This window comes from Antrostomus carolinensis, unplaced genomic scaffold (genome assembly GCF_000700745.2).
Source record: "Antrostomus carolinensis isolate BGI_N321 unplaced genomic scaffold, ASM70074v2 scaffold2437, whole genome shotgun sequence".
Lineage (NCBI taxonomy): Eukaryota > Metazoa > Chordata > Aves > Caprimulgiformes > Caprimulgidae > Antrostomus > Antrostomus carolinensis.
In genome coordinates, this window is record NW_010329341.1 from 151,668 (window position 1) to 174,271 (window position 22,604).

The 22,604-nt window shown below is 34.9% G+C and overlaps 1 protein-coding gene across 1 annotated transcript in view; it reads left to right on the forward strand.

Moving 5' to 3' along the window:
- LOC104528488 (ankyrin repeat and sterile alpha motif domain-containing protein 1B) overlaps window positions 1–22,604 on the forward strand; it is a gene marked incomplete at both ends in the record, with an annotated part of 211,366 nt that overhangs the window by 126,299 nt on the left and 62,463 nt on the right. The gene's annotated exons all lie outside the window — the stretch shown is intronic.

A 22,604-nucleotide genomic window follows, 5' to 3' on the forward strand; every position in this document is an offset into this window, starting at 1 on the left:
TCATTAATGGTCTCAGAATGAATGATCAGATCTTACTATAAACCCAGATGAAATATTTACATCTTTTTTTTTTGTTTTCTGTGTTATTGAATAACTTCCATACAGCAGCTAGTTTGATAGTTTGTAATTAGATAAGAATTTAAAAAGATACTGGCAAGTCTGAAAAATATTCCTTGCTCTCAGGAGCATTTCTACACTTTGTTAGAAATAAATAATTGCATAAATTAAGAATTTAACAAATATAAATTGGAACTGTCAAGAGGATTCTTTGAAAATCTATAGAAACACTATACATTATACCCAATTTTGGACTTGTTCATACAGCTATTCTGATAAGTGTTCATTTTGTATTTTGAGTTGTTATGTAGCTCTAATTGTAAAATTGTTTAAGTTTAAAGGGTTTTATTTTTTTTTCCAATTTCTGCTTTTTAGATAGTGAGAGACTCATTATCTTCTTAGAGTTACACAGAGGAGTCACAGAGTTTGGATTTATTCAGATGAAGATGATAGGGGAAAATGTCCATGTCAGGGGAAGATACAAAGCCATGCTCTGAAAATATGTCAGAACTGTCAGAGACCTCAATTAATAAATTCCCCAAAGTTTAACAAAAACAGAAGGACATAAAATAAAAAGCATTAGAAAGGTTGGCCTGAGTAAGAGTAAAGATTTATCTACTCTGTATCATATCTGATAATGACCAAATATGAATGTCTTTGGGAAATGTGTAATTGCAAAAAAAAAAAAAAAAAAAAAAAGAAGCATAGTGACACCTCTTTAGAGAATCGTTATAGCCTTCAATTATTTGCAGCCCAAGGTCCCCCTGGATGTTTTCTGTGTTTTGTGTAACCTTAGTAGATTTGTGTTCTATGGATTTATCCATTCTCCATTGAACCCAAGTATAATTTTTGTACCCGCAAGATATTGTAAGGAGTTTCACACTTAACTAAATACCTAATCCCTATGAGGGGGTTGTACTTTTTGTTTCCAATCATTTAAAAATTCAGAGGCTGAAAAGTGGGTCAATTGTTTATGTTCTAGAGCTTTTATTTGTGAGACCTGCTCCCAGCAGATTGTGATACCAGCTGATGCCAATTTTCTGCATTTCAGTATTTAGTGTTTGTACATTTACAAGAATGAAAGTATTGAAGACATACTCTATAGCACCATTATTTAGGTATGTCTTAAAATTTAAGTCATTCTGGAGTACCCTGTTAAGGAAGAACTCTGGGTCAATCTTGTATGGCTTATAAGGAATAATATTACTCATCTCCAGAGGATTTTATTTTTAAGGAAATACTGTCCCCAGACATATCTCATAGGAATAGCAGGATTCTCTGCAATCCTCCCTCCCTAGAATCCATACTGGCAACAGTAGAGGCACCACATACCTTTTGTCATCAAAAAAATAAAACATAGACTTCCACGTAGTTTTACTAAGATGTTTGTGTCACACTTCTGATGATCAGTAATTTGTAATGCTATCTGCAGTCTCTTTTTTAATGTATCAGATAGCTTGTAGCTTTGGTAATAAGATCCACGCTTCTGATATCAGTCAGGCTTTAGAGAAGTACGTCCTTGCACAACTGATTGCAAGTTGCAGTTGTCAAGATAAAAGAATCCCTATGCAAAACCTCAAGCTGTATGTGAAAACCCAAACACATTAAAAAAATAATTTCATCATAGCATTTTTAGTACAACTTTAGTTAACATCTAGTTTAGTTTAAATTAAATCTAGCTGAATTCTCTGGGGCCTAGCATGCCTAGTTTTTAAACTAAAATTTAAGTTTTTCTTCAAATATAATACTTGTCCAGCAGCTTTTCATTTATCAAGCTATCAAGGTATCAGACATACGTGTACTTATGCTTGAAAGCTGTGTTGTTACTGTTATGCTTAGCTTACATGAGCCATAATCTGCAGAAATGTAGATGTAGGTTTATTGACTTTTAATGTTTACTGGATTCCATAGAATACTATAAACCAATACTATAATTAAATAACAATTCAATATTTCAATATAAATAATTCAATAACAAATTATTAAAAACTAACTTACTTTTTGTTGCTAGTGTTTCTCGTAGCAGGACAATGGGGTGGTTGTTGGGGATTTTTGTTTCTGATAAATGGATTTAAATTATGAAAAATCTACATTTACCTATGCAACAGGTCACTAAGAAGCAGTTTAATATTGTTATTACTAAGGCAAAAGTAAAAACCAGGTAACCTTCAAATGAATCCTGTATATCATATACTTGCTGGATCTTAAAGTATTGTCTTAGAATGTTTAGGTGCAACCTAAAAATGGAGGAAGAACACATCATGTGTATTTTCTTAAAAAAAAAAAAAAAGTCAGCAAAGCTATAGTGCTCACATTGAAACCCATCTTCCCATTTAATTTCAGCCAGAAGGAATACAGTTCATGCACTCTGAGATTGCTCCGGGATGTGAACTAAAGCACAATAAATGGGAACTGTCAGATTTCCTAGCCAAACTAAAACACTAATGTAGATGCACCTGTAAGCTTTCAGTATAAATCAGATCCTGTTAACCACGAAAGAATCAGAAGAATTAAAACAACGAGAAAGGAGAGATTCTGAATACTTCAGCTACAAAAAAAATCTAATTGTCCCTTTTACCATGTTGTGTATCAGAAAGCCTGACTATGAGATACAGGTTTTGTTTTACATTTCTGAGATAAATGCCAGGAAAGCCAATTGTTAAAACCATAAATATTCAATTATTTTAATTGCTTGCTGTTTATTCAAGCAACTAGAATAACACTACCTGCTTGCTAGCTGCTTTGCATCCCTCTGAACTCATATATACTCATAACTGCCTTCTCCTCCTCCCTGTAGAACATAACCTATGACATCTTCATAGGCAAGATAAAAGCAACACTGAAAAATAAATAAAAAAAATAATAAAAAAACCCCTGCTACAATACATGTTCAAGGAACAGGGAAGACTGTTTTTCCCTGTATTACCAGTCATTTTTCACAAAGGTGAAAACATACATTATTTCTCTTGACCAACATGGACTACATGGACTATACCACCCCAAGTTTTTTTGTAGCTTAAGAGGCAGTTTTATATCATGACCACAGAATAGTAAATATTCATTGCAATTTTTTTTTCATATTTTAAAATGATATATGGTCTGCCCATCTTTTCTTTCCTTGAGTGGTGTACTCCCCTTTAAAGCTTATTGTACTCTAATAATTGCTATAAGCAAAAAACCCCTGATGATGTAACTCCAAGTCAGTGAAACTGAGAGCCCATATCTGCCTACATGATGTGTTGTCACAGGAAGTTCTTCTTGCACAGTATACCCAGAAGTACAGAGAATTTATGCAGGCAGCTACATTTTGGTGGTTTAACAAGCAGCTGGTCCTTACCTAATCTGCTGTATCTTCATGCCTTTACAGCAAATGTTGAATTAATCTACTTCACAATGAAATAGAGCTGGAGTGCTGTTCCTTACCACCCATGTGGGAGTGCTAAGAGTATATTTATGTCCAGTTACTACTAGAGCATTGATTCTCAAGTGAAATGTTTCCCCTTATCATATAGCTATACTTTGAAAAAGGATAGGGAAATGGAAATATCACTCAATTAAAGATAAGGTGAGCAGCACCAAAGTGCTAAGTGCCTTGCTTCATTTTGAAGAAAAATTTTGGTACAGACATTTTTCAAGTTTCAATCAAGTGTCATCATATTTATGATTATTTCAGGAATAATCAGATTTATTATTATTTCAGGAAGTTCTGTAGTCATACTTTATTTCTCTTAAGAGCATTCTTCCACAGTATAGCAGCAACTGAAACATCACCTATAGCAACAGTAGCCATGGGGAAATATTTTTTCTCCAGCAGTGAAAGCAAACCACTGTCACAAAATGCAGTGCATACAATAATATCAAAGCAAGAACATCTCACGGTGATGCTTACCTGGAATCTTGATGAAATATACACTCTTTATGAGTATTTCAGCTTTTTAGATTTTTATATGACACTCCTTGAGTTTAATAATGTCATGTATTTTGGTCTAGACTACTCTGTCTCTTATTACTTCATAGGTGGTATTGGATTGCCTTAAATATTTATATCAGTTACATAAATAATCAGCATAATTACCTTAGCAAGCATCGTATAGTAGTTTCCTTTCTTCACCTTTTGGGCTTTAAATAATCACAGATGATTATGTCTTTAACAATTTTTTACTTCTCATTATAATTAGGTATTGCATTGTGTTTTCCTTATAAGAGCTTTATTTCTTTTAATGGGGGCTATATGCATTCCAAATTTGGTTATTGGATATGCACTTTCCTTACATTCTGTTCTTTTGCATCGCAACCAATAAGACAACTCATGCTACTAAACACCATATTCATATACTGATTCTGAGCTGCAACAATTTTGACCACAGAAAAACCCACCCATCAGTCTGTGTATAATTAAGTTCTGCCTCAATACTGCAGACAGCAGATCTTGTACAATTAGCATCCTATCTGTAAGCAAATTAAGCTTAAAGAATTGATTACTAAATACCATCATTAAAGTGGTATTAGGAAAAAAATATACAAAATAGTAAAAGGATATTAACTATATTTTATAGTTATTAGCTATTTTAGTCCTAAATTTGATAACCCAAGGATAACAACGTTGATGATACACACACAAAAAAAAATGGTTTTGAGAAAATAATTTTTCTTCTAATAGAAATGTATTTCTTAGCATTCGTTATACCCCTCATTTATTCCCTGGAAACTTGAGAGCTAAGCTTGAAATAAAGATATGGCAATAGGTCCAGTGGTTCTCTTAAGTGAATGTCAATTATATGATTATACTAAATCTAATGAGGAATTTAAAAGTATTTTGTATTCTGATTTAAGAATACTGTCACCAAAACTTTGTGAGAAAGAGAACAAGAAAAATGAGAAAGGTCAAAAACAGGAGAGAGAGGAGAAAGAGAAAGCAAATAGTCAAGAAATTGGTGGTTAAGATACTTATCTATGCTATAAAATGCTTAATTCAAGTACCTGTGCTGAGCAGGGATTTAAACCTCTGTTTTCCGCAACATCAGTGAATACCTCAAAATCTTGGTCTTGTAGGTTCATACATCCTTTAATTTCATCCATACATTCCTTTCTGGAACTGAGAAACCTTTTGCCAGGAAAGCATTATGGAAACCAACAGCTATATCTCATGAATCTTTTTTTAGATTAATTAACATTTTCCACAAAAAAGAGCAGAAAATTATGTTAAAAAGTCCTAAATTATCCTTTTCTGTAAAATCAAGTAAAGGCCATTACATTATCCTACAAGAGAGGTAAAGTAAATTGCTACTGTTTATAATGGATATAGCAAATTGTTCTACATGCTACCACTCATTCATTCATAACCTGAAAAATAAATTAACCTTTTTATAAAGGAATTTTAATTGCATGCTGTATTTACATATTCTATATTATTCTTTGAAGTCACTTTATAGACCTAAATGTGCAAATGTATTTTGCAAAATAAAATATTTTGTAAGATATATGTGCTTATGACTATCTTCAGAAGATGTCATAGAATATTTGGTACTGATAATATATGCAATGCAGTAAGAAAATGTGTTTAAAATGCTGATTACCAGTTAAAATTCTCTAGAGACTTGATCCAAAGCTTATTGGTATTAATAGAAATATTCATACTGAGTTTAGCAGATTTCAGATAAAATCAGACTCCAACACATTAAAAATTACTAGTGTGGAAGAGCTTTTTCTTTCTAAAAACACTGGAGGCAAATACATTAGTTCAAAAACAGTGGGACATCATTCTGAACTAAGTCTGTAATTCTAAAGTAGAACATGTGCATGATAGGTCTGAACAGTGATTTAGAACAGATTTGAATTGGACTGGCACACTTAACTGACAAGACTTGGGATTATTCTATGTTCTAAAAAAGCATTTAAATCTGCATGCTTCCTGTTTTTCTAAGGCTAGAGATCAATTTAGGGCATTTTAGCACAGTACATCACTTATTTCTATTTCAGATTCTAAAAATTGCTTTGAAGTATATGCCAGAAGCAAAATTATTTCTGTCCATAGATGAAGTAACTCGTTCTCTGTGGCTTCCTCAGATGGAAAGTCAATCTCTGCTCAGGAAAAATATCATTTTTAAAAATAGAATAATATGAAACTCCTAATTTTAAGTTTAGCACTTCTCATTCAGGAAACATGGACTAAATTGTGTCACATAGTCACAAGCTCTTCTGACAGAGGCATATCAAAGATGATTTGTTTCAGTTGGGCACAATCTGCTCTGGAAAATAGAAGATAAAGGTCTGTTGTCCTTTGCATGTTGTGCCAATGAAGGAGTTTACCTGAATCCTGCTGGATAGGTGGTTATTAGAAAAACATGAGGGGTGTTAGAAAAAATTGTTCAATTTCCAGTATTTTTGACCCTTTCTTAAGAGTGCAAGTTCATGCAAAATGATTTGAGCCCATTGTCTCCTTGCCTGGTATTCTCAGATACGTAACATATAATGTGCCAAAAGAAGAGGACTGGTTGATCTCTTCAGTCCCTAACATGAAAAGAGTTCAGGGAGAGTTGTCAGCTCTTCTTGAACAACTTTCTTGCTAGTTGGTGTAAGGCTTTCACACATACGCAGAAGATCAGGAGCAGTACACTGTCTGGCCTTGTGTAGATTCAGATCAGTATATAAATAGAAAATGTAAAATTATGTTTTATTTGAAAGAGACATTTCGTTCAGACCATCACAGCTATAGTCACATTACTCCTATCTGGTACTCAGAACACTTTCTTACCAATTTTCTGCATAGCTCTGAATTCTGAAATACTATGAGATCATTGCAACGAAGCGTTATTTCATCATGTTTATTGCTGAGGCATTGAGGGTCAATTACATCTTCCTATGTTAGTACAGATTATGAGGGGCTTTCATATAAAGTGAAGGCAGGGCATATTATCACTGAGGATGGGATCTCTGGATCATACTGGAATCAAACAGTTCTAGAGTTGTCCAGGATATCAAAAGGCTTTCGTCAGTGGCTCAAGTGGATCTCTCAAGCTATTAATTTTGCCACGTTTCTATTCACAGCTTTCCCATATTCAGTGCAAATCCCACAATTCCTTCCTGGCTTGAGTTTGGGAGGACACATTTTCTTTTAAAGACCCACCATTGGAGCTTTTATCTAAATAAAACGTTAGTGAATTTGGATGATTCTATAGAATATAAAGTACAGTTGAGAATAAATGTATTAAACGTATGGAAATTAATCTGACATTCTTTTCTGAGTGTCCAGATTTCTCAAATGCGTAAACTGGACCTACTGCTAAGTGCTTTAGAATACCAAGTATGAGAAAGTGTAGTAGGATAGAAGATGCTTGTCCAAAATTTGAAAGATGTTTGCATTGTTTAATGTTATGTAGCATAATGTTTGATAAATGAAAGTATATAGAATATTCTTTTAGGGGATTATCTTTTGGTGACTTTGAACTTCTGTTTGGACCCAGAAACACACAGTAAATATGAAAGCTCTTTTGAAAATTGTGGTAAACAATAGGAATGTACCTTTCTAATGAAGTATTTACTGCAGCTGTTTGAAACTCAAAGCCTGAATAAGCAAAACAGAAACAAAAGTTGTCCCAATTACAGTTCAAGTGTGATTCTGCATATTTGTTTATAATTAGATAACATACTGGAATTACAGAATTGTGATAAAGATTTGGTGAAAACTGTACTGCCCTGATATTTTGCAGAGTTACTGAAAATAAGTTAAGTGTGAAGCGTTTCCCAGATGGTAGAAATTCACTCCAAGGAATTTAAATTGATACTCAAAATGTTGCTGTGTTCATGAAGCTCCTTTTGCATCTTTGAAAAGAAAATTGCAATGTACTCTAATCACTACCAATTCTACTGCAATTTATTACAGGGAAGATTAAATGAACACAAAAATTGCAGGTGGAAATTTGGTCTCTCTCTGCATTAAAAACTTGTGGTATAATATCCCCATCTTTCAAGTTTTGACCTATTTGTGCTATATTATCATGGAACTGAGCTTTCTGCAGGGAAATATCAGTAAAACATCGTGTCCTTATGAAACAACTGTCAGTGTTAATTTAGTTACAGAGACATTTCTTTCAGTGTAAGCAAGGGTTCTTTTAGTCTTCCTGATGTAAGTATTGGTTTCTAAAAAATATTTTTAATCAAAGGATTCATTATTGTGTTTGAAATATTTGAATCAGTTTAAGATAACAATCTAATATGAACCTTTCTCCAAATTCCTTAACATTGCAATAGTCTTACCAGTTTAAATTGTTTTGCTGTCTAAAGTACTGGATTTTTTTTTTTTTTCAAAATTTTGCATAACATTTCATTATCTGACATTTTATATGTGTTTTATGCAAACAGAGTCAATGCAAGTAATGCTTACTTCATTAAAGAATAGAAACATACAGATTTAATTTGGAATTATCAGCAAAATAATTAGAACTAATTCATATAATAAATGGCACATTCGTTGTCAAATGTGACTTACATTGAAAAAAAATTAAATTAAGTACCTCCATAATTAAAATATCTATAAATTCAATGCAGAGAAAGATTTTTCTAAGGTAAGCAAGTATTTGTATATGCTCCTGCACAGACATGCTCTATTTTCCCAGGATTTCCAACACAGAACTTCAGTGTTTTATGAAACACAAACAAAAGCAAAAGGACTTCAGCTGTGACTGTTCCTAATTCTCTCCTTGCTCATGTGTCATTTAGAAGCTGGTCACAGTTTCATTCATATAGGTCACAATATTTTGTCTATCTAAAATGCTAAGCAAGGGAAGTATATTGTTTAATTTCTACAGCAGAAAAATATGTGATGCAGGTCATAAGTCTGCTCAATAGTTTCCATTTTGTTCTTCAGAGGTAGCTGCCTATTAGTGGTAGTTAAAATGTATTTCATGATATTTGGATCAAAACAGTTGTGTGAATGACTGTTCTTCTAATTATGAATTTGTTTCTGTGCATTTTGCAAGGGGAATCATTGCATACATTTCTGTGTACAGATAGCACAGCACTGTGAAATCAAGCAGTATAAGCCTTTCAGTTTGTGATATTGAGAAATGAAGATGTTGTTAAAAGAAGGTTGTTCTGCCTCTGGTTTTTTTAAAGCTAACAGTAAAATAGTAGAGGAAAACCTGAAAAATGGAGAGATGAATCCAATTCATTTTATAAAGCAGCCAAAGATGAGGTTCTTGCAGCAAACATATTTTAAAATTAATAAAAAAATACTGATGTATTAGTTTCCATTTCTCTTAAAAGATTAAATATGGATCTAGGCTTTTTGAGCATTTACATCAAATTAAGAGAGCAAGAAAGGCATCTTTCCAACAGTAGAGGAATATGCCTGACTGTAAGCTAACCTCTAACACACTAGTAAACTAATAATTGTTTTCTCTCTAAAGATGCATAAGGTCATGTCTACATTAAATATAAAATATGAAATGTAGCCACCATAGGAGGTGATATATTTATTGTCAGATTTCTTATTAGTGGAAATCACACATTAAAAAAAACAAGTATGTATTTTTAGCCTGTAGCTGAGAAACAGGATTAAGTGTAGATTCTTAAAATTTTACATTTAAACTAAGCTATATAAAGAAGATCTGTTAGCAGCTTCAGTATCTCCTTTATTTTTTGCATCATTGCTATGATTTAGATTATTCTTCTGTGTTTGCTGTTTTGAAAATTACTTATTCTAAGACACAGTTACTGGGAATTAATCACTGTTTTCCTAAAATCTTTATCACTGCTCTTCTTGTCTTTAGATGGAGCCCCACCCTTTCTAAAACATAAGGAACAACCATGCATCTGCTATTTTTCTATTTCAATTGAATATGCTAAATACTGGGCTCTTGGCTGTGAACCCATGTCAGCTCTGTATTGTCCTTCTAGCTTAACATACCCTAACTACATTTCCTTCTGTATCAAATGATATTAATTTTTTTCTGATAAAATTCAGAGTATCTAGGAAGAGTACACTCTTTAAGATACAACTGTAGAATGATTGCTAAAATTAGAGCTAGCTTTGTTGTAAATTACTGCTTTTAAAATACTACAGGGGAAGTAATATTAATGCTACAATTAATATTCTTTATTCCACTACTCATGCATATTTAAATAATGCAAGTATAGATTAATGGATTATTTTTTTTTGGTGAGACATCACCAGAACCACATCAGCAAAATGAAGGGTGGAACCAGGACTGTGCTATGACTACCTTGATTTGGTACAATTGTACAAGTGTTTAGATTGCAGTGATTTTATAAAGCTTATACTTTGCTGTTCAGTTCATTAGCTGGGTAATTCAGTTTGAGAAGAAGCTTGTGTCTTACTGATGTAAAAATTCCTGTGAAATTAATAAGAGAATGGCTTCCATAAATCTTACATATATATCACAGAAATTAATCAAAAATATTTTAATGCTTTGCTTATTATGAAGTTTCTAAATATCAATGAGTATTTTTGTCTGAACAGTGAGTTTAAAATTCAGCTTCCTTAATGATTCACTGCATTTTGAAAATAATATAAGTTGTTGTTATCAGTTCTTTTCCAATTTTGCTGATGTAAAAATACACATCAAAACAGTTTTTCTGATCTTATGTAAAAAATTGCTACTTCATAAACTAGATACTGATTCTGAATTAAGTGGATTCCCATTCAGTGAGATTACTTCTTCCATGTTTTGTTTCATTGCAGTGGAGCTGGGTTGCCTAAGCAACCAGTAAAATAGCAGGACTGGGACATGGCTGATGCTAGTCTTCCTTGCTTCCAGCCTGAACACAGTCAGTGCTGTGCAGAGCTCCCAGTCTTGACTGCCCGTGTAAGGAGAGCATTGCTCACCACACTTTACAAAGCGTAAAGTGAATAAACTCCCCTGGACTAGACAAAATTTGTGCTGTTTTGTGTTGAGGGGTCCCCTAGGAAAGATGGAGATGGAGCTGTTGCGTTGGATGTTAGAGACCCAAGGGCACACATCTGAGAATGTCAAGATTCATTAGCTCTGTTCTCATAGGGGAAATTATCAGGGAGAAAACAGAAGCACCGAAAAGTGGTGCTTATATACTTTGAAAGGAAAAATGAGAACTTTTAATTTTTTTTTATTCCTTGTAATGGTGAAGAAAATAAAACGTGATTTAACCTAAATTAATGAAGTGTAACTTTCCTGCACATGCAGATGAGGAACTCTGATGCTTTTGGCTCACTTGTTTGAGTGCAGTTGTGGTACTTGGAGGGAGAGATGGTGAGTTTTATGGTTCTATTTTTCCTTTCCTTGTCTTCCATCAGCTATGAACCACACTGGTCCATAGTGTAACAGAACATTTTGCAGTCCCCAAAACATTAAAACACTCTGACAAGGGCATTCCACAAGTTTTTCTTACATAGCCAGGTTGGGTGGGAATGTCAAAAAGCTATGTCCCTGTTCAAAATGTCTCTGCTACCAAAGAACTGTGTACAAAGGCAATTTATTATTTGAAAACAGCCTTTGTGCTAAAGTACCTGATGATCTTGCTTTTCGCTTGTATAAACTGTCTCTTCCTTATGGGGGGGATGTGGTAGTGGTGTGTCTTGTAAAACACTTAAATCTAAACTAGAAATCCAGACCTGTAGCTATTTTAGCATCAGGAGAAGACAGTTTTTAGAGAGACACTAATCCATGTGCCAGTTCCTTATACACAGACACACAGAAGCTGAAATTAACTGGTCAGCTCAAATGAATGAAGTTACCCGTATACATAATTAGGTATAAACCTGGTCTTTTTCTAGAAAAAATGCCAAAATACATTGCTTATTCTTGAAAAAAACTAAAATGTTTTTCCACAATTTAAGTTTTTTGAAACACCACTAATTAACATAAGAAAAGTTTAGCCTATTTAAGAGGTAATTGCCAGGACATAGAATTGACAGCAAAATGAGTGCTCTTAGTTTTTTATTAGTTTTTATTAGCTCCTTCTACATACAGACTGAACAAATCTGTTTTTATGCTCCTGGTTGCTAATGAGAAATATTAATACACTTACTGCAGGGGAAAACAATGACTAATCACTTGCAGATCACATTGAAAAAAAATCTGTACTCAAATGTAAATACCAAACAAGATTTGATTTATGGTTTTATTTAGTTTTTAATATTTGAAAGCTTAATAAGCTGTACATAAACCATGTACAGGTATGCATTCTATTTCTGAACAGTTTCATCATATGGTTTGCTTTTTAAAGGCTTGTGTGTCACAATGTGACATATGTAAATGTAATATAGAAACAGAAGGCTTTGCATCCTCTTAAAACTGTACATATTAGTAGTGTGAACAGAATATAAAAAACGTATCTTAATATAATACTAGGCTTCCAAAATTAAGAGTTAAATTACTACATATCTGTTGCTGAACAATGCCAGAGAACTCTGGCAGTTATAATTGTGTATTGCTATAAAAAAAAATGAGTTGCTTCTAAGAATACTTTGACCACCTATTTTATATACTAGCTATTTGTTAAGGACACAAATTTTAATTGTAATAAAAAGTATTAGGACTAAACCATAAAAAGAACTAAAGCAAATGATCATGTCAAGAAATAAACTCTTTATATTTGTTCTGAAGTATTCATTGGCTTCATTGCACAGGGCTTCACATGACAAAGTTAATGGCAGTTTGTTTTCTTAGAAGCAGAATTATCACAAAATCATTATTTTGTAGTCATTCATACTATCTGTGAGAAATTTGACACTCTGTAAATAATATTATGTTGAAAAGCAGCAGATGTTATCACCATATGGATTAGTAGGGAACTATTGTAACGGCTTCATGAAAGTTAGGTATATTAGAAGATCCTCTGGATATTTTCACACAAAGAATTCTGTGGGGATGAAAAAGCCAAGGACATCTAAAATATTTTTGATCTCTCCTGCCAATTTACTACAGTGTAAGATCTATTTTTTGTACTGTATGTCTTAAATTGTTTTGAGGAGCTCTTTTGGGATCTGTAGTTCATGGCATGTCTGTGGATGGCCTCTGAGCTCTTCAGTAGTGATGTTCTGCAGCACCAGTGCCTGTTCTTATGAAGGACTAGATGCAGTGACCCCATCCTGGGTTCCTTTGTGCAGCCTGTGATGATAGTATTCCTTCATCAGTTTCGCATTCCCCTCTTGGACCTGAAGTTAATGGATGGTAGTTAATATAAATGACATATTTTGGTACAATGTAAGCATCTTCTCTGTGAAGTTTTAGCCACTATTATAGAATCACAGAATGTTGTGAGTTAGAAGGGACTCACAAGGATCATTGAGTTCAACTCTTGCCCTAGCATAGGACAATCACAAGATTCAGACCGTGTGTCTGTGGGCCTTGTCCAAATGCTTCTTGAATATTGTCAGGCTTGGTGCCATGACTACCTCCCTGGGGAGCCTATTCCAGTGGTCCACCACCCTCTAGATGAAGAACCTTTTCCTAATGTCCAACCTGAACCTCCCCTGGCACATCTTCCTGCCATTTTCTCTGGTCCCATCATTGGTTGCCAGAGAGAAGAGATCAGCATCTGCCTCTCCTCTTCCCCTTGTGAGGAAGTTATAGACTGTGATGAGATCTCCTCACAGTCTCCGCTTCTCCAGGCTGAACAAACCAAGCAAATTCAGCCTCTCCTCATATGGCTTCCCTTCTAAACCCTTCACTGATTTTGGACACTCTCCAGGAGCTTTACATCCTATTTATCCTGTGGCACCCAAAACTGCACCCAGTACTCCAGGTGAGGCCGCACCAGTGCATAGTAGAGCGGGCCAATCACCTCCCTCGACCGGCTCGCAGTGCAGTGCTTCATGCACCCCAGGACATGGTTGACCCTCTTGGCTGCCAGGGCACACTGTTTGCTCATGTTCAGCTTGACATCAACCAGAACCCCCAGGTCCCTCTCTGCAGGACTGCTCTCCAGCCTCTCTTTGCCCAGGCTGTGTGTGTGTGCCCAGGGTTGCCATGTCCCAGATGCAAAATCCGGCACTTGCCAGTGTTAAAATTCATACAGTTGGTGACTGCCCAGCTCTCTAATTTGTCTTACTGTAAATTTATCTATTTTCTTATTGGAATAAGAAAAAATGAGCCCAGGAAACCCAGAAGGCAAAGACCTGGAAATAAAAGGCAATGACTCTGAGTTAATACAAATGTCCTTTTTTCCTCAATCCCAAGACAACAGATGGTGCTCAGTAAAGAAAGGACTGGTAAGATAGTTTGATGATCTTTAACACTGATGATAGTAGTGGTAGTATAACAATATCTAGTTATTAAACATGTATTTATATTAATTATTTCTTATACCATCTTACAAATTTTAGGATTGTCCCCATTTTACAATATTTCTGTATTGTACAATGAACATCTGAAGATAAAACCAACCATGAACTAGAAGGAATTCATCTGTAGAACTGTGTGAGGACTAGTTAGTCCTGAGAGAGAGCACTAAATAGACAAAAATTATTGACAAACAAGACTATATCTCAGACCTTAACTTCTGGTTTTGTGTGATATTGCACTGTAATACTAGGCTTACAATTGCATTCAGAGTTAGATAAAACACATTACACAGCTGAGCAGCATTGGTGCTTGGTGTGCTTTCCTTGGTAAGGATGTCAGAAGTGTTAGAAAGCATAGGGATTGAGTCATTTTCTGAGAAGATGAGAAGTGTAGGGGAGAGGAGGAGGCAGATGGTATGGACTGGGATCATAATTTGGAGTAATGAGGGAAGACTGCATGGCACGGGTTTGATACCCTTTTTGGGAAGCTGGGGCTGTGCAGTAAGAATATTAAGAACAGTGTTTTAGATGGAAGCTGCACAGATGCATTCATAGTGTCTTAACTCTCACATTTTCATAACAGAGGCAGGTATAAAATCTCAAGTGACATGACTTTTTGTATGGAATTAATTTTTTTAGGTCACTCAGATGACCTTAAACCATATGGGGCTCTAGGTAATAAGCTCAATGACTGTCTAGTTACCTAGACATGTATATAAGGGATTTATAATATTATAAAATAGTTTATTCAAAATGTCTCTTCTAAATAATATTGCTTTGTTTTTTAGATAGCTGTCTTGTCAGTGGTCACCATTGTCATAGCTCCTTAGCAAGCCAACCACAGCTTCTGAAATAAGGTCATATATGCTGAGATAATTTGGGGATTTTCAGGAGGACTTGGTTGCCAGCATTAAAAAAGATGAATAAAATCTTTATTACAAAAATTTGGTGATGAATAGAAGTTTAAGAGCTAAATGGGTTGCTGTGGGGAAGATCATAAAAGAGTCAGGTATTTAATTGAACTTGGCAATCGTGACAACATTGCAGACTTGTTATACAACCTTTCTTTGTGTGGCTGCTGCCAGTACAATTCCTAAACTCTTAAAGGAATACTGTATTTCCAGCTCCCCTTCCAGTAAAAAATGGCCTTCAAGGACCCTAGGGAGCCTGGCTGTCTTAAACAGAACAAAACAGTAGATTTTCTGACATACCAGTCTCCTCAGATGTAAGAATACTAGGTACCATCTACCTCTGATTTAAGTTCATTGTATCATAGCGTGTGAAAAATCTTGTCTTGCAAAGTAATATTTAATCATTTAAATCTTTTAAATTCATTCCATTAGAGTTGAACCATAATCACGAAACTTCACATTTTCTTTTGAAGTGTATGTGCCTAGAAGTAGCACATCATTATTATAACCAAAGGGCTTTATAAAACATTCTCTGATTTTTCAGTTTCTTATATCTATAATAACACTTTGTATATTCTGTAGTTAAATTTGTTTTCTCATGTATTCAGTTCCTTTCATGTTAAAAAAGATTCCTACAGACATTAGCAGAGAAGTATAAAAGCACAGCATAAGCATTTTTAAAGGACTTCTATTCGTGGTGAAGTCTGATAAGCATCTTCAAAGATGCTGATAATACAGCTTTCATATAGTGCTGTTTTCATTAGAAGGTCTTAAAACCCTTTAGAAGGATTGGTATTATTGCAGTCAAGAAAATTCAGGCAAAATAATACTAAACTGGTTTTCCAAAGTCACCTAGTAAACTACTGAAAAAGCTAGGAATTACTCCTAAGTCACAATATAGCAGTTCTTTACTTCAGACTACAGTGTTTTCTTCTGTGTTCTGATTTGCTTTAGTTACATAGTCTTCCATTAAGAAAAATAGGTTGCTTTTGATAATTTGTAACATTGTTCTTGATTTTTAGATTAAAAAGTATAAAGGTTGGTATTTTAAAAGATGTCGGAGCAAGCCAGGTAAATTGAGGCAAAAACTAACTCCCTTAGTCTTTTTTGGCAGCCACAGTACTTATTTAAATTGCAGAGAATATTTCTACAAAACTGGCAATTTTATCATCTTTAAAATGCCTCTAGCTTGAGAACTGGTATTAAAATACAGCATAGCATAGGATAATTTGCTCTGGGGTTTGGAGCAAAGTTTCACAGCCTATTCTGTGCACTGCAATGATATTGCAAGATTTCTGTAACTATATAGGGTTCTTTTAAAGCTATCTTGGTCTGTACCGTGCACTGTAGTTATTGTGAATGCAATGTGGTCACATCTCATGTCCCTTTAAGTAATTTTGGTTTTATTCCTTTCTACTGACCTTTCGTATCACTTGTTCCTTCTCTTATCATGATTCAGCTGTGAAATTAAGTAATAATGAAAGAACTTGATTCAAAGGTATTCATTTTAAGTTACAATAAAGTGATTTTGGGGGATTTTCTGTAGGCATTCAGTTATGCAGCCATTAAACAAGACAGTGTTGAAAGTATTTATATCTGCAGTTTATTTCTAGTGTACACTTGTATTAATTCTTAGAGCAGAGAGACATTTTACAGAATTTCAATACATACTCTTATTGTCAGTCAAATTGGTTTTCATCTCTTACACTTTTTCCATCATCTAGAGTCTTTTAGAAAAGAAGATAATCTACTACTGAACCAGGTAATGAAAACATTGTCTATGTTCCATAAACAAGGTTATGTATCCTCTTTTGTATCTAGAAGGGGTTGTGTAAAACCTTATTTTCCCTTAGTGGAAGGGAAATTACCACTTCAGTTAGTTCAGACTTTCCACTGAATACCACATTTGGAAGGGGCAATCTCTTAACAGAGTACTCTCAGTGAACAGCTGGTACACAGTAACATTTTATATCATTGCAGCTATCTTCAAAGTGATTTTATGACTCAGCCTTAGTTTGATACCAAGACTAGAAGCTTAAATTATGTTCAATTTTTCTCCCTTCATAATTCAAAAAATGTTTTCTTCAGAAATAAATTACCTATATCCTAATCTCTTGATTTACATGATTCTTGACAGTATATAAAATTGTAATAAATAATTACTCTCTTTCAAGAAAAATTATTCTTTTCCAGTGGAATATGTAAAATTCAGCTTTCTTTCTAAACATGTAAAATCTTTATTCAGTTGTTTATTTGGTATGTTTTGAATGTTCTCATGTGAAAAAAAAAAAAAAAATCAGCTTAACTACATGTTTATTCCAATACAAAATGGCTACATATTGGTGAATGTAGTTGAATCATTACTGTTATTCAGCTAGTCTGTGTTATGTGCCTATCTTCCAAGAAGGCACCTTTGTGTTCCCAAATTCTCAAGCAAAAGCAGTTCCTACCTTGAAAATTACTCTTAAATTAGGATAGTGAAAATTTGATGTGATGACAGGTTTATGAGAGAAACATTTACAAGGTACTCACTGATAGATTTTCAGTATTCCCACTGAAATTGTGGGAAGGGAATTTTTTTCGTAAGAAGATAGAAAGATTCAAGCTGGAGAAAGGACTAGTAGAAGCAACTACTTGTAGACCCCTGTAGAGAGGGTATGTTTTATGCCGGATGCCATGAGTGTCATGATTGTGATACTGACATCATTATGACTTACTCAAAAAATTGTCTATGACAAATCTATAGGTCTAATTAGAACAGGAAAATCAAATGTTATAACAAAAATAACGCCATTGTTATTTGTGTAAGAAAAGTTGCATTTAAACATGATTGACCTCAGGCGAGGTACGCAGTAAAACTAATAATTCCATGCAATTCGTTTCAACTATAGAGAGACAGCAAACTGAGCAATGTCTATTCAACAAGTATTTGAAATCCTCAGCTTGCACCTGGACAGTAATTTACGTTTGCAGTGTCTGAGATAATATGGGAGATAAACATGGCAGAAATGAAAGACAGGGACATCTAATTTCAATATCCTGATCAAATGGGCTTCCTGACAGGAGAAACAGAGGTAGCAAGAAGACTGAAAGCACTCGTCGAGCAGTGCAGTTCTGGTACCATGCAATAGTTCCCTGGGATTAGAATTCAGATTCCCCTTACCATCAACTTATATGTTTTCCCACTCTCCTTTCACTATTATTGAATATTCACTATTCTTGAATATTTGCTGTTTCTTGAGCATTTTAGCTCTTCTTTAAGGTACTCTCTTTTTTTCTTTCTTTTATTTTTCCCCTCCAAAATCTTCAAACAACTTTTTTGTATACACCATTTAGAATGCAGTGTGAAATAGAAATTAAGTGTGATCATAGGGGCTTTGCCTTTTACAAATACTTTGGTAAATATTGTGAATTGTGTGAATTCAGTAAATTGTGAAAGAATGATCTCGTGATTAAAACTGAAAAATGATTTTCATGTTTAGTGTCCTTGGAGTAGGGGCACTATCTGATCTATACAATACCTAGGAAGTGGATTTATCTTCTTTTTAACTACTTTGGGTCTGCTATTGGATGTGTGTGTTGTTCGGGGAGATGAACGTCTTCAGTCTGTGCTCTACAGGAAAAGTAAAAATGGCACTATCTGACCTTAAGTTTATGAATTTGAATTACCAGCTGCTGTGTGTATATTCTTTTTAAAGACATTGTGCCATACATGTCCGCTTCAGGAGGAGACAGGCTAGCATTGCCTTAAATTCTCATCTGCTCTAAACAGCCAATAGCTTTTTTCTGATGCTTTAAAATTAATCATAGAATGGTTTGGATTAGAAAGGACCTTTAAAGGTAATCTAGCCCAACCCCCCTGCAATGAGCAGGATCATCTTCAACTAGATCAGATTGCTCAGAGCCCCATCCAAACTGACATCAAATGTTTCAAGGAATGGGGCTTCTACCACCTCTCTGGGCAACCTGTTCCAGTGTTTCACCACCCTCATTGTAAAAAATTTCTTCCTCATATCTAGTCTGAATCTACCTTCTTTTAGTTTAAAGCCATTGCCCCTTGTCCTATTGTTACAGGCCCTTCTAAGAAGTCTATCCCAATCTTTCTTAAAAGCTCTCTTTATGTGTTGGAAGGCCACCGTAAGGTCTCCCCGCAGCCTTCTGTTTTCCAGGCTAAACCACCCCAACTGTCTCAGCCTGTCCTCATAAGAGAGGTATTCCATTCCTTTGATCACCTTCATGGCCCTCCTCTGGACGTCTTTCTCGTGCTGGGGACTGCAGAGCTGGATGCTGTACTCCAGGTGGAGTCTCCCCAGAGTTGAGTAGAGGGGCAAAATCACCTCCCCACTATACACCTCTCACATCTTGGTGTATAGTGATACTTCCACATCCACAGTGAAGATGAAATATTTTTACTTGCTCTGGGTCAGTCTGTTTAACTGTCAAGACAAATTAAGGAGAGCTCACCACAAAAAGGCTTACAGTTCTTACTTTTCAACAGGTATTCTTAGAGTTTGTCATGTAGGGAAGAAAACATATTGCTCTACAACTCTTTATCTCATAATTGCGAAGTAAAAATGTCCAAGTGTGCTGGTCTTTCTTTTTTAATAGTCTTTATCAATGAATTGACTTCAAAAACTGGGAAAAAGTATCAGACCTTGAAAATGACTGATTTTGCTGAACCTTTGTCTTTCATGTAGTAAAAACATTGCTGTGTTGGCTTTAGTATAAAGTATGCTTTAACTGAAGTTAAAGAAAGATGCCAATTTTAAGAAGCAAGAAGTTACTTTGATTCAGACTTCTATACTTCTCTATTGCGATTACTGCATATCTTGGGCAGCTAAAAAATGATAAAAACAATTAAAGTTCAGATTAATTAGAGATATTTTGAAGCTACTTGCAAATTACAGATTCCTGGTCTTTATATTGACAGTCAGACTGCGAGGTTATGTGAACTTAAATCAAGTTTCACTTTATTTTAAACTTCGCAGATCAATTGTCATACTTGTGGAGTTAATTTTGGTTTGGAAACGCATAGCATTCTTCATATATTTGTAGGGGTGTTTTTTTAAAGTTTGTCTAACTTATAATAGATATCCACAGAGAAGGTTGGGAGAGAGGAAGTTGCTATCAAAGAGAAAGCCCATGTACCTCTTTTCTCTCTACAGATTCATTCTTTGTTTACCAGTACTATAGCTATCCCAATTACTTTAAATTTTGGCTCACACTTTATTCTCTGAGCAGAGAAGATTTTAATAGCTTAATGCCTTGTTTTCTATTTAAATGCTTGAAGAAAATTCAATTACCTTTTAACTGGGCTAGAAAGACGCCAGTATACATGTCCCAGTTGGTAGTTCACTCCTTGTTCTTTTAAGAACTCTTGTCATTCTCCTTGGAAATATCTAATACATGTCACTTATTCCCACCACCTTCATAAGCCTTCTTTCATTTAGGTTGGTGCAGATAGGCAGAATAATTAAATAACATAAGCTGAAGTGCAAATAATACTGTAATGTTCAAGGTCACCTATTTCTGAAGTGACCATCTCAACTTTTTTGACTCTTTACATGAGGTGCTTACATGAAAATATTATGCTTTCAAGACACAAGTATTGGCTAAATACTTGGCATTTCATCTTTGTATCTTCATGAGATTTTTGAAAACTAATTAAAAATAATAAAACCACTTTGTGCATTAAAAAAAAATCCTTTTTAGGACCAATTGTAATTTGAAAATCTCATCAGAAGTTTCTGGTTATACAGTCTTTGGTCTTCAGAATGGTTCCTTTCTTTTCCTCTTATTCTTACTCTCTCTTGTCTTCCCTTCTTCTCCTTGTCCTTTTTCTTTCCTATTAGTTACAAAAGGAGAGCAATAAGATGTTTGCTCACTTTTAATCGCAAAGATTATTAAAATGTTTTCATTGTAATTTCTTATTTTTTTAATGATAAAAGCTTTTTTTTTTAAAAAAAGAAAACACCTGCCAGGTTTTGTTCTGGTATATGTTATGGTGCTGTCTGATATGTTGAGCTCCTGGTGATGCTTATTTGCTTTTTTACAGTGAGGACAAAGTGACTTGTGTGAATTTCTCAGGAGATTGTGATCATTTGATTTCAAATTTATTCCAAATGAAGAATATGCTAATTAAAACAATTGTAATATTGTTTCTGCAGTTATTTGTTAATTATGATTGACTTAATGAACTACTTCTGCATACCTAGTTCTCCTGAGTGTGTTTGGTAGGTGAGACAATTTTCCAGAGCAGATCTTCATCAAAGAAAACACTGGAAGAATCAGTGTTATTTCAAAGCAACTTGATCCTGAACCTCCACAGATCTGTATAGAAGCAATGGGCTTGGGGCAACGCAAGGAATTGTCTTATTTTTTCCACAGCTGTCAATTTAGTTGAAATATGCAGTTGTTTTAAAATCCCTTTGAATCCTGATGTATTGGAACAATTCAATTCTGCTACATGACTTCTCAGCAGAAGTGAAAATAGCAAAACAGTAATAACGGGGCATTGCCAGCACATAAAAGATGGGAATTGATTATTTGATGACTTTGAAGGTTTATTAAGAAATAACGTGCATGCCACAAATTGCCTTAAAAGTAGCAGTGAAAGCCAAAGCATGTAACATGCTCAGTGCAGTGGACCAAAAAGGTGAGTTTTGTAGAAGAGTTCTTGAATGGGTTAAGATCAAAGGACCTGAAGTTTAATAGATACAAGACAATGGTTTGGGTAGCAATTTTTAGCTGAGCAGAGAAGAGGCCATATTTTACAAATACAGAATCAGAGAATTGTAGGGGTTGGAAGGGACTTCAGGAGACCATCTAGTCCAATCCCTCTGCTAAAGCAGGTTCCCTACAGCAGGTTGCACAAGAAGCATCCAGATGGGTTTTTAACATCTCCAGAAATTGACACTCCACACCCTCTCTGGGCAGGTTATTCCAGTGCTCCAACACTCTTACAATAAAGGAGTTTTTCCTTAAGTTTCTGTGAAACTTCCAATGTTGAAGTTTTTGCCCATTGCCCTTTGTCCTGTCACTGGGCACCACCAAAAAGAGCCCGGCCCCCTCCATTTATCCCCTTCGCTTCAGGTATTTAGACATTGGTAAGATCCCCTCTCAGCCTTTTCTTCAGGCTGAAGTGTCTGAGCTCTCCTAGCCTTTCGTCATACAGGAGATGCTCCAGGCCCCTAATTATCTTTGTGGCCCTCCGCTGGACTCTCTCCATAAGATCCAGAAGCCCATAACTGGACACATTATTCCAGATGTGGCCTCACCAGGGCAGAGTAGAGAGGGAGGAGAACCTCCCTCGACCTGCTGGCCACGCTCTTTTTAATGCACCCCAGGATACTGTT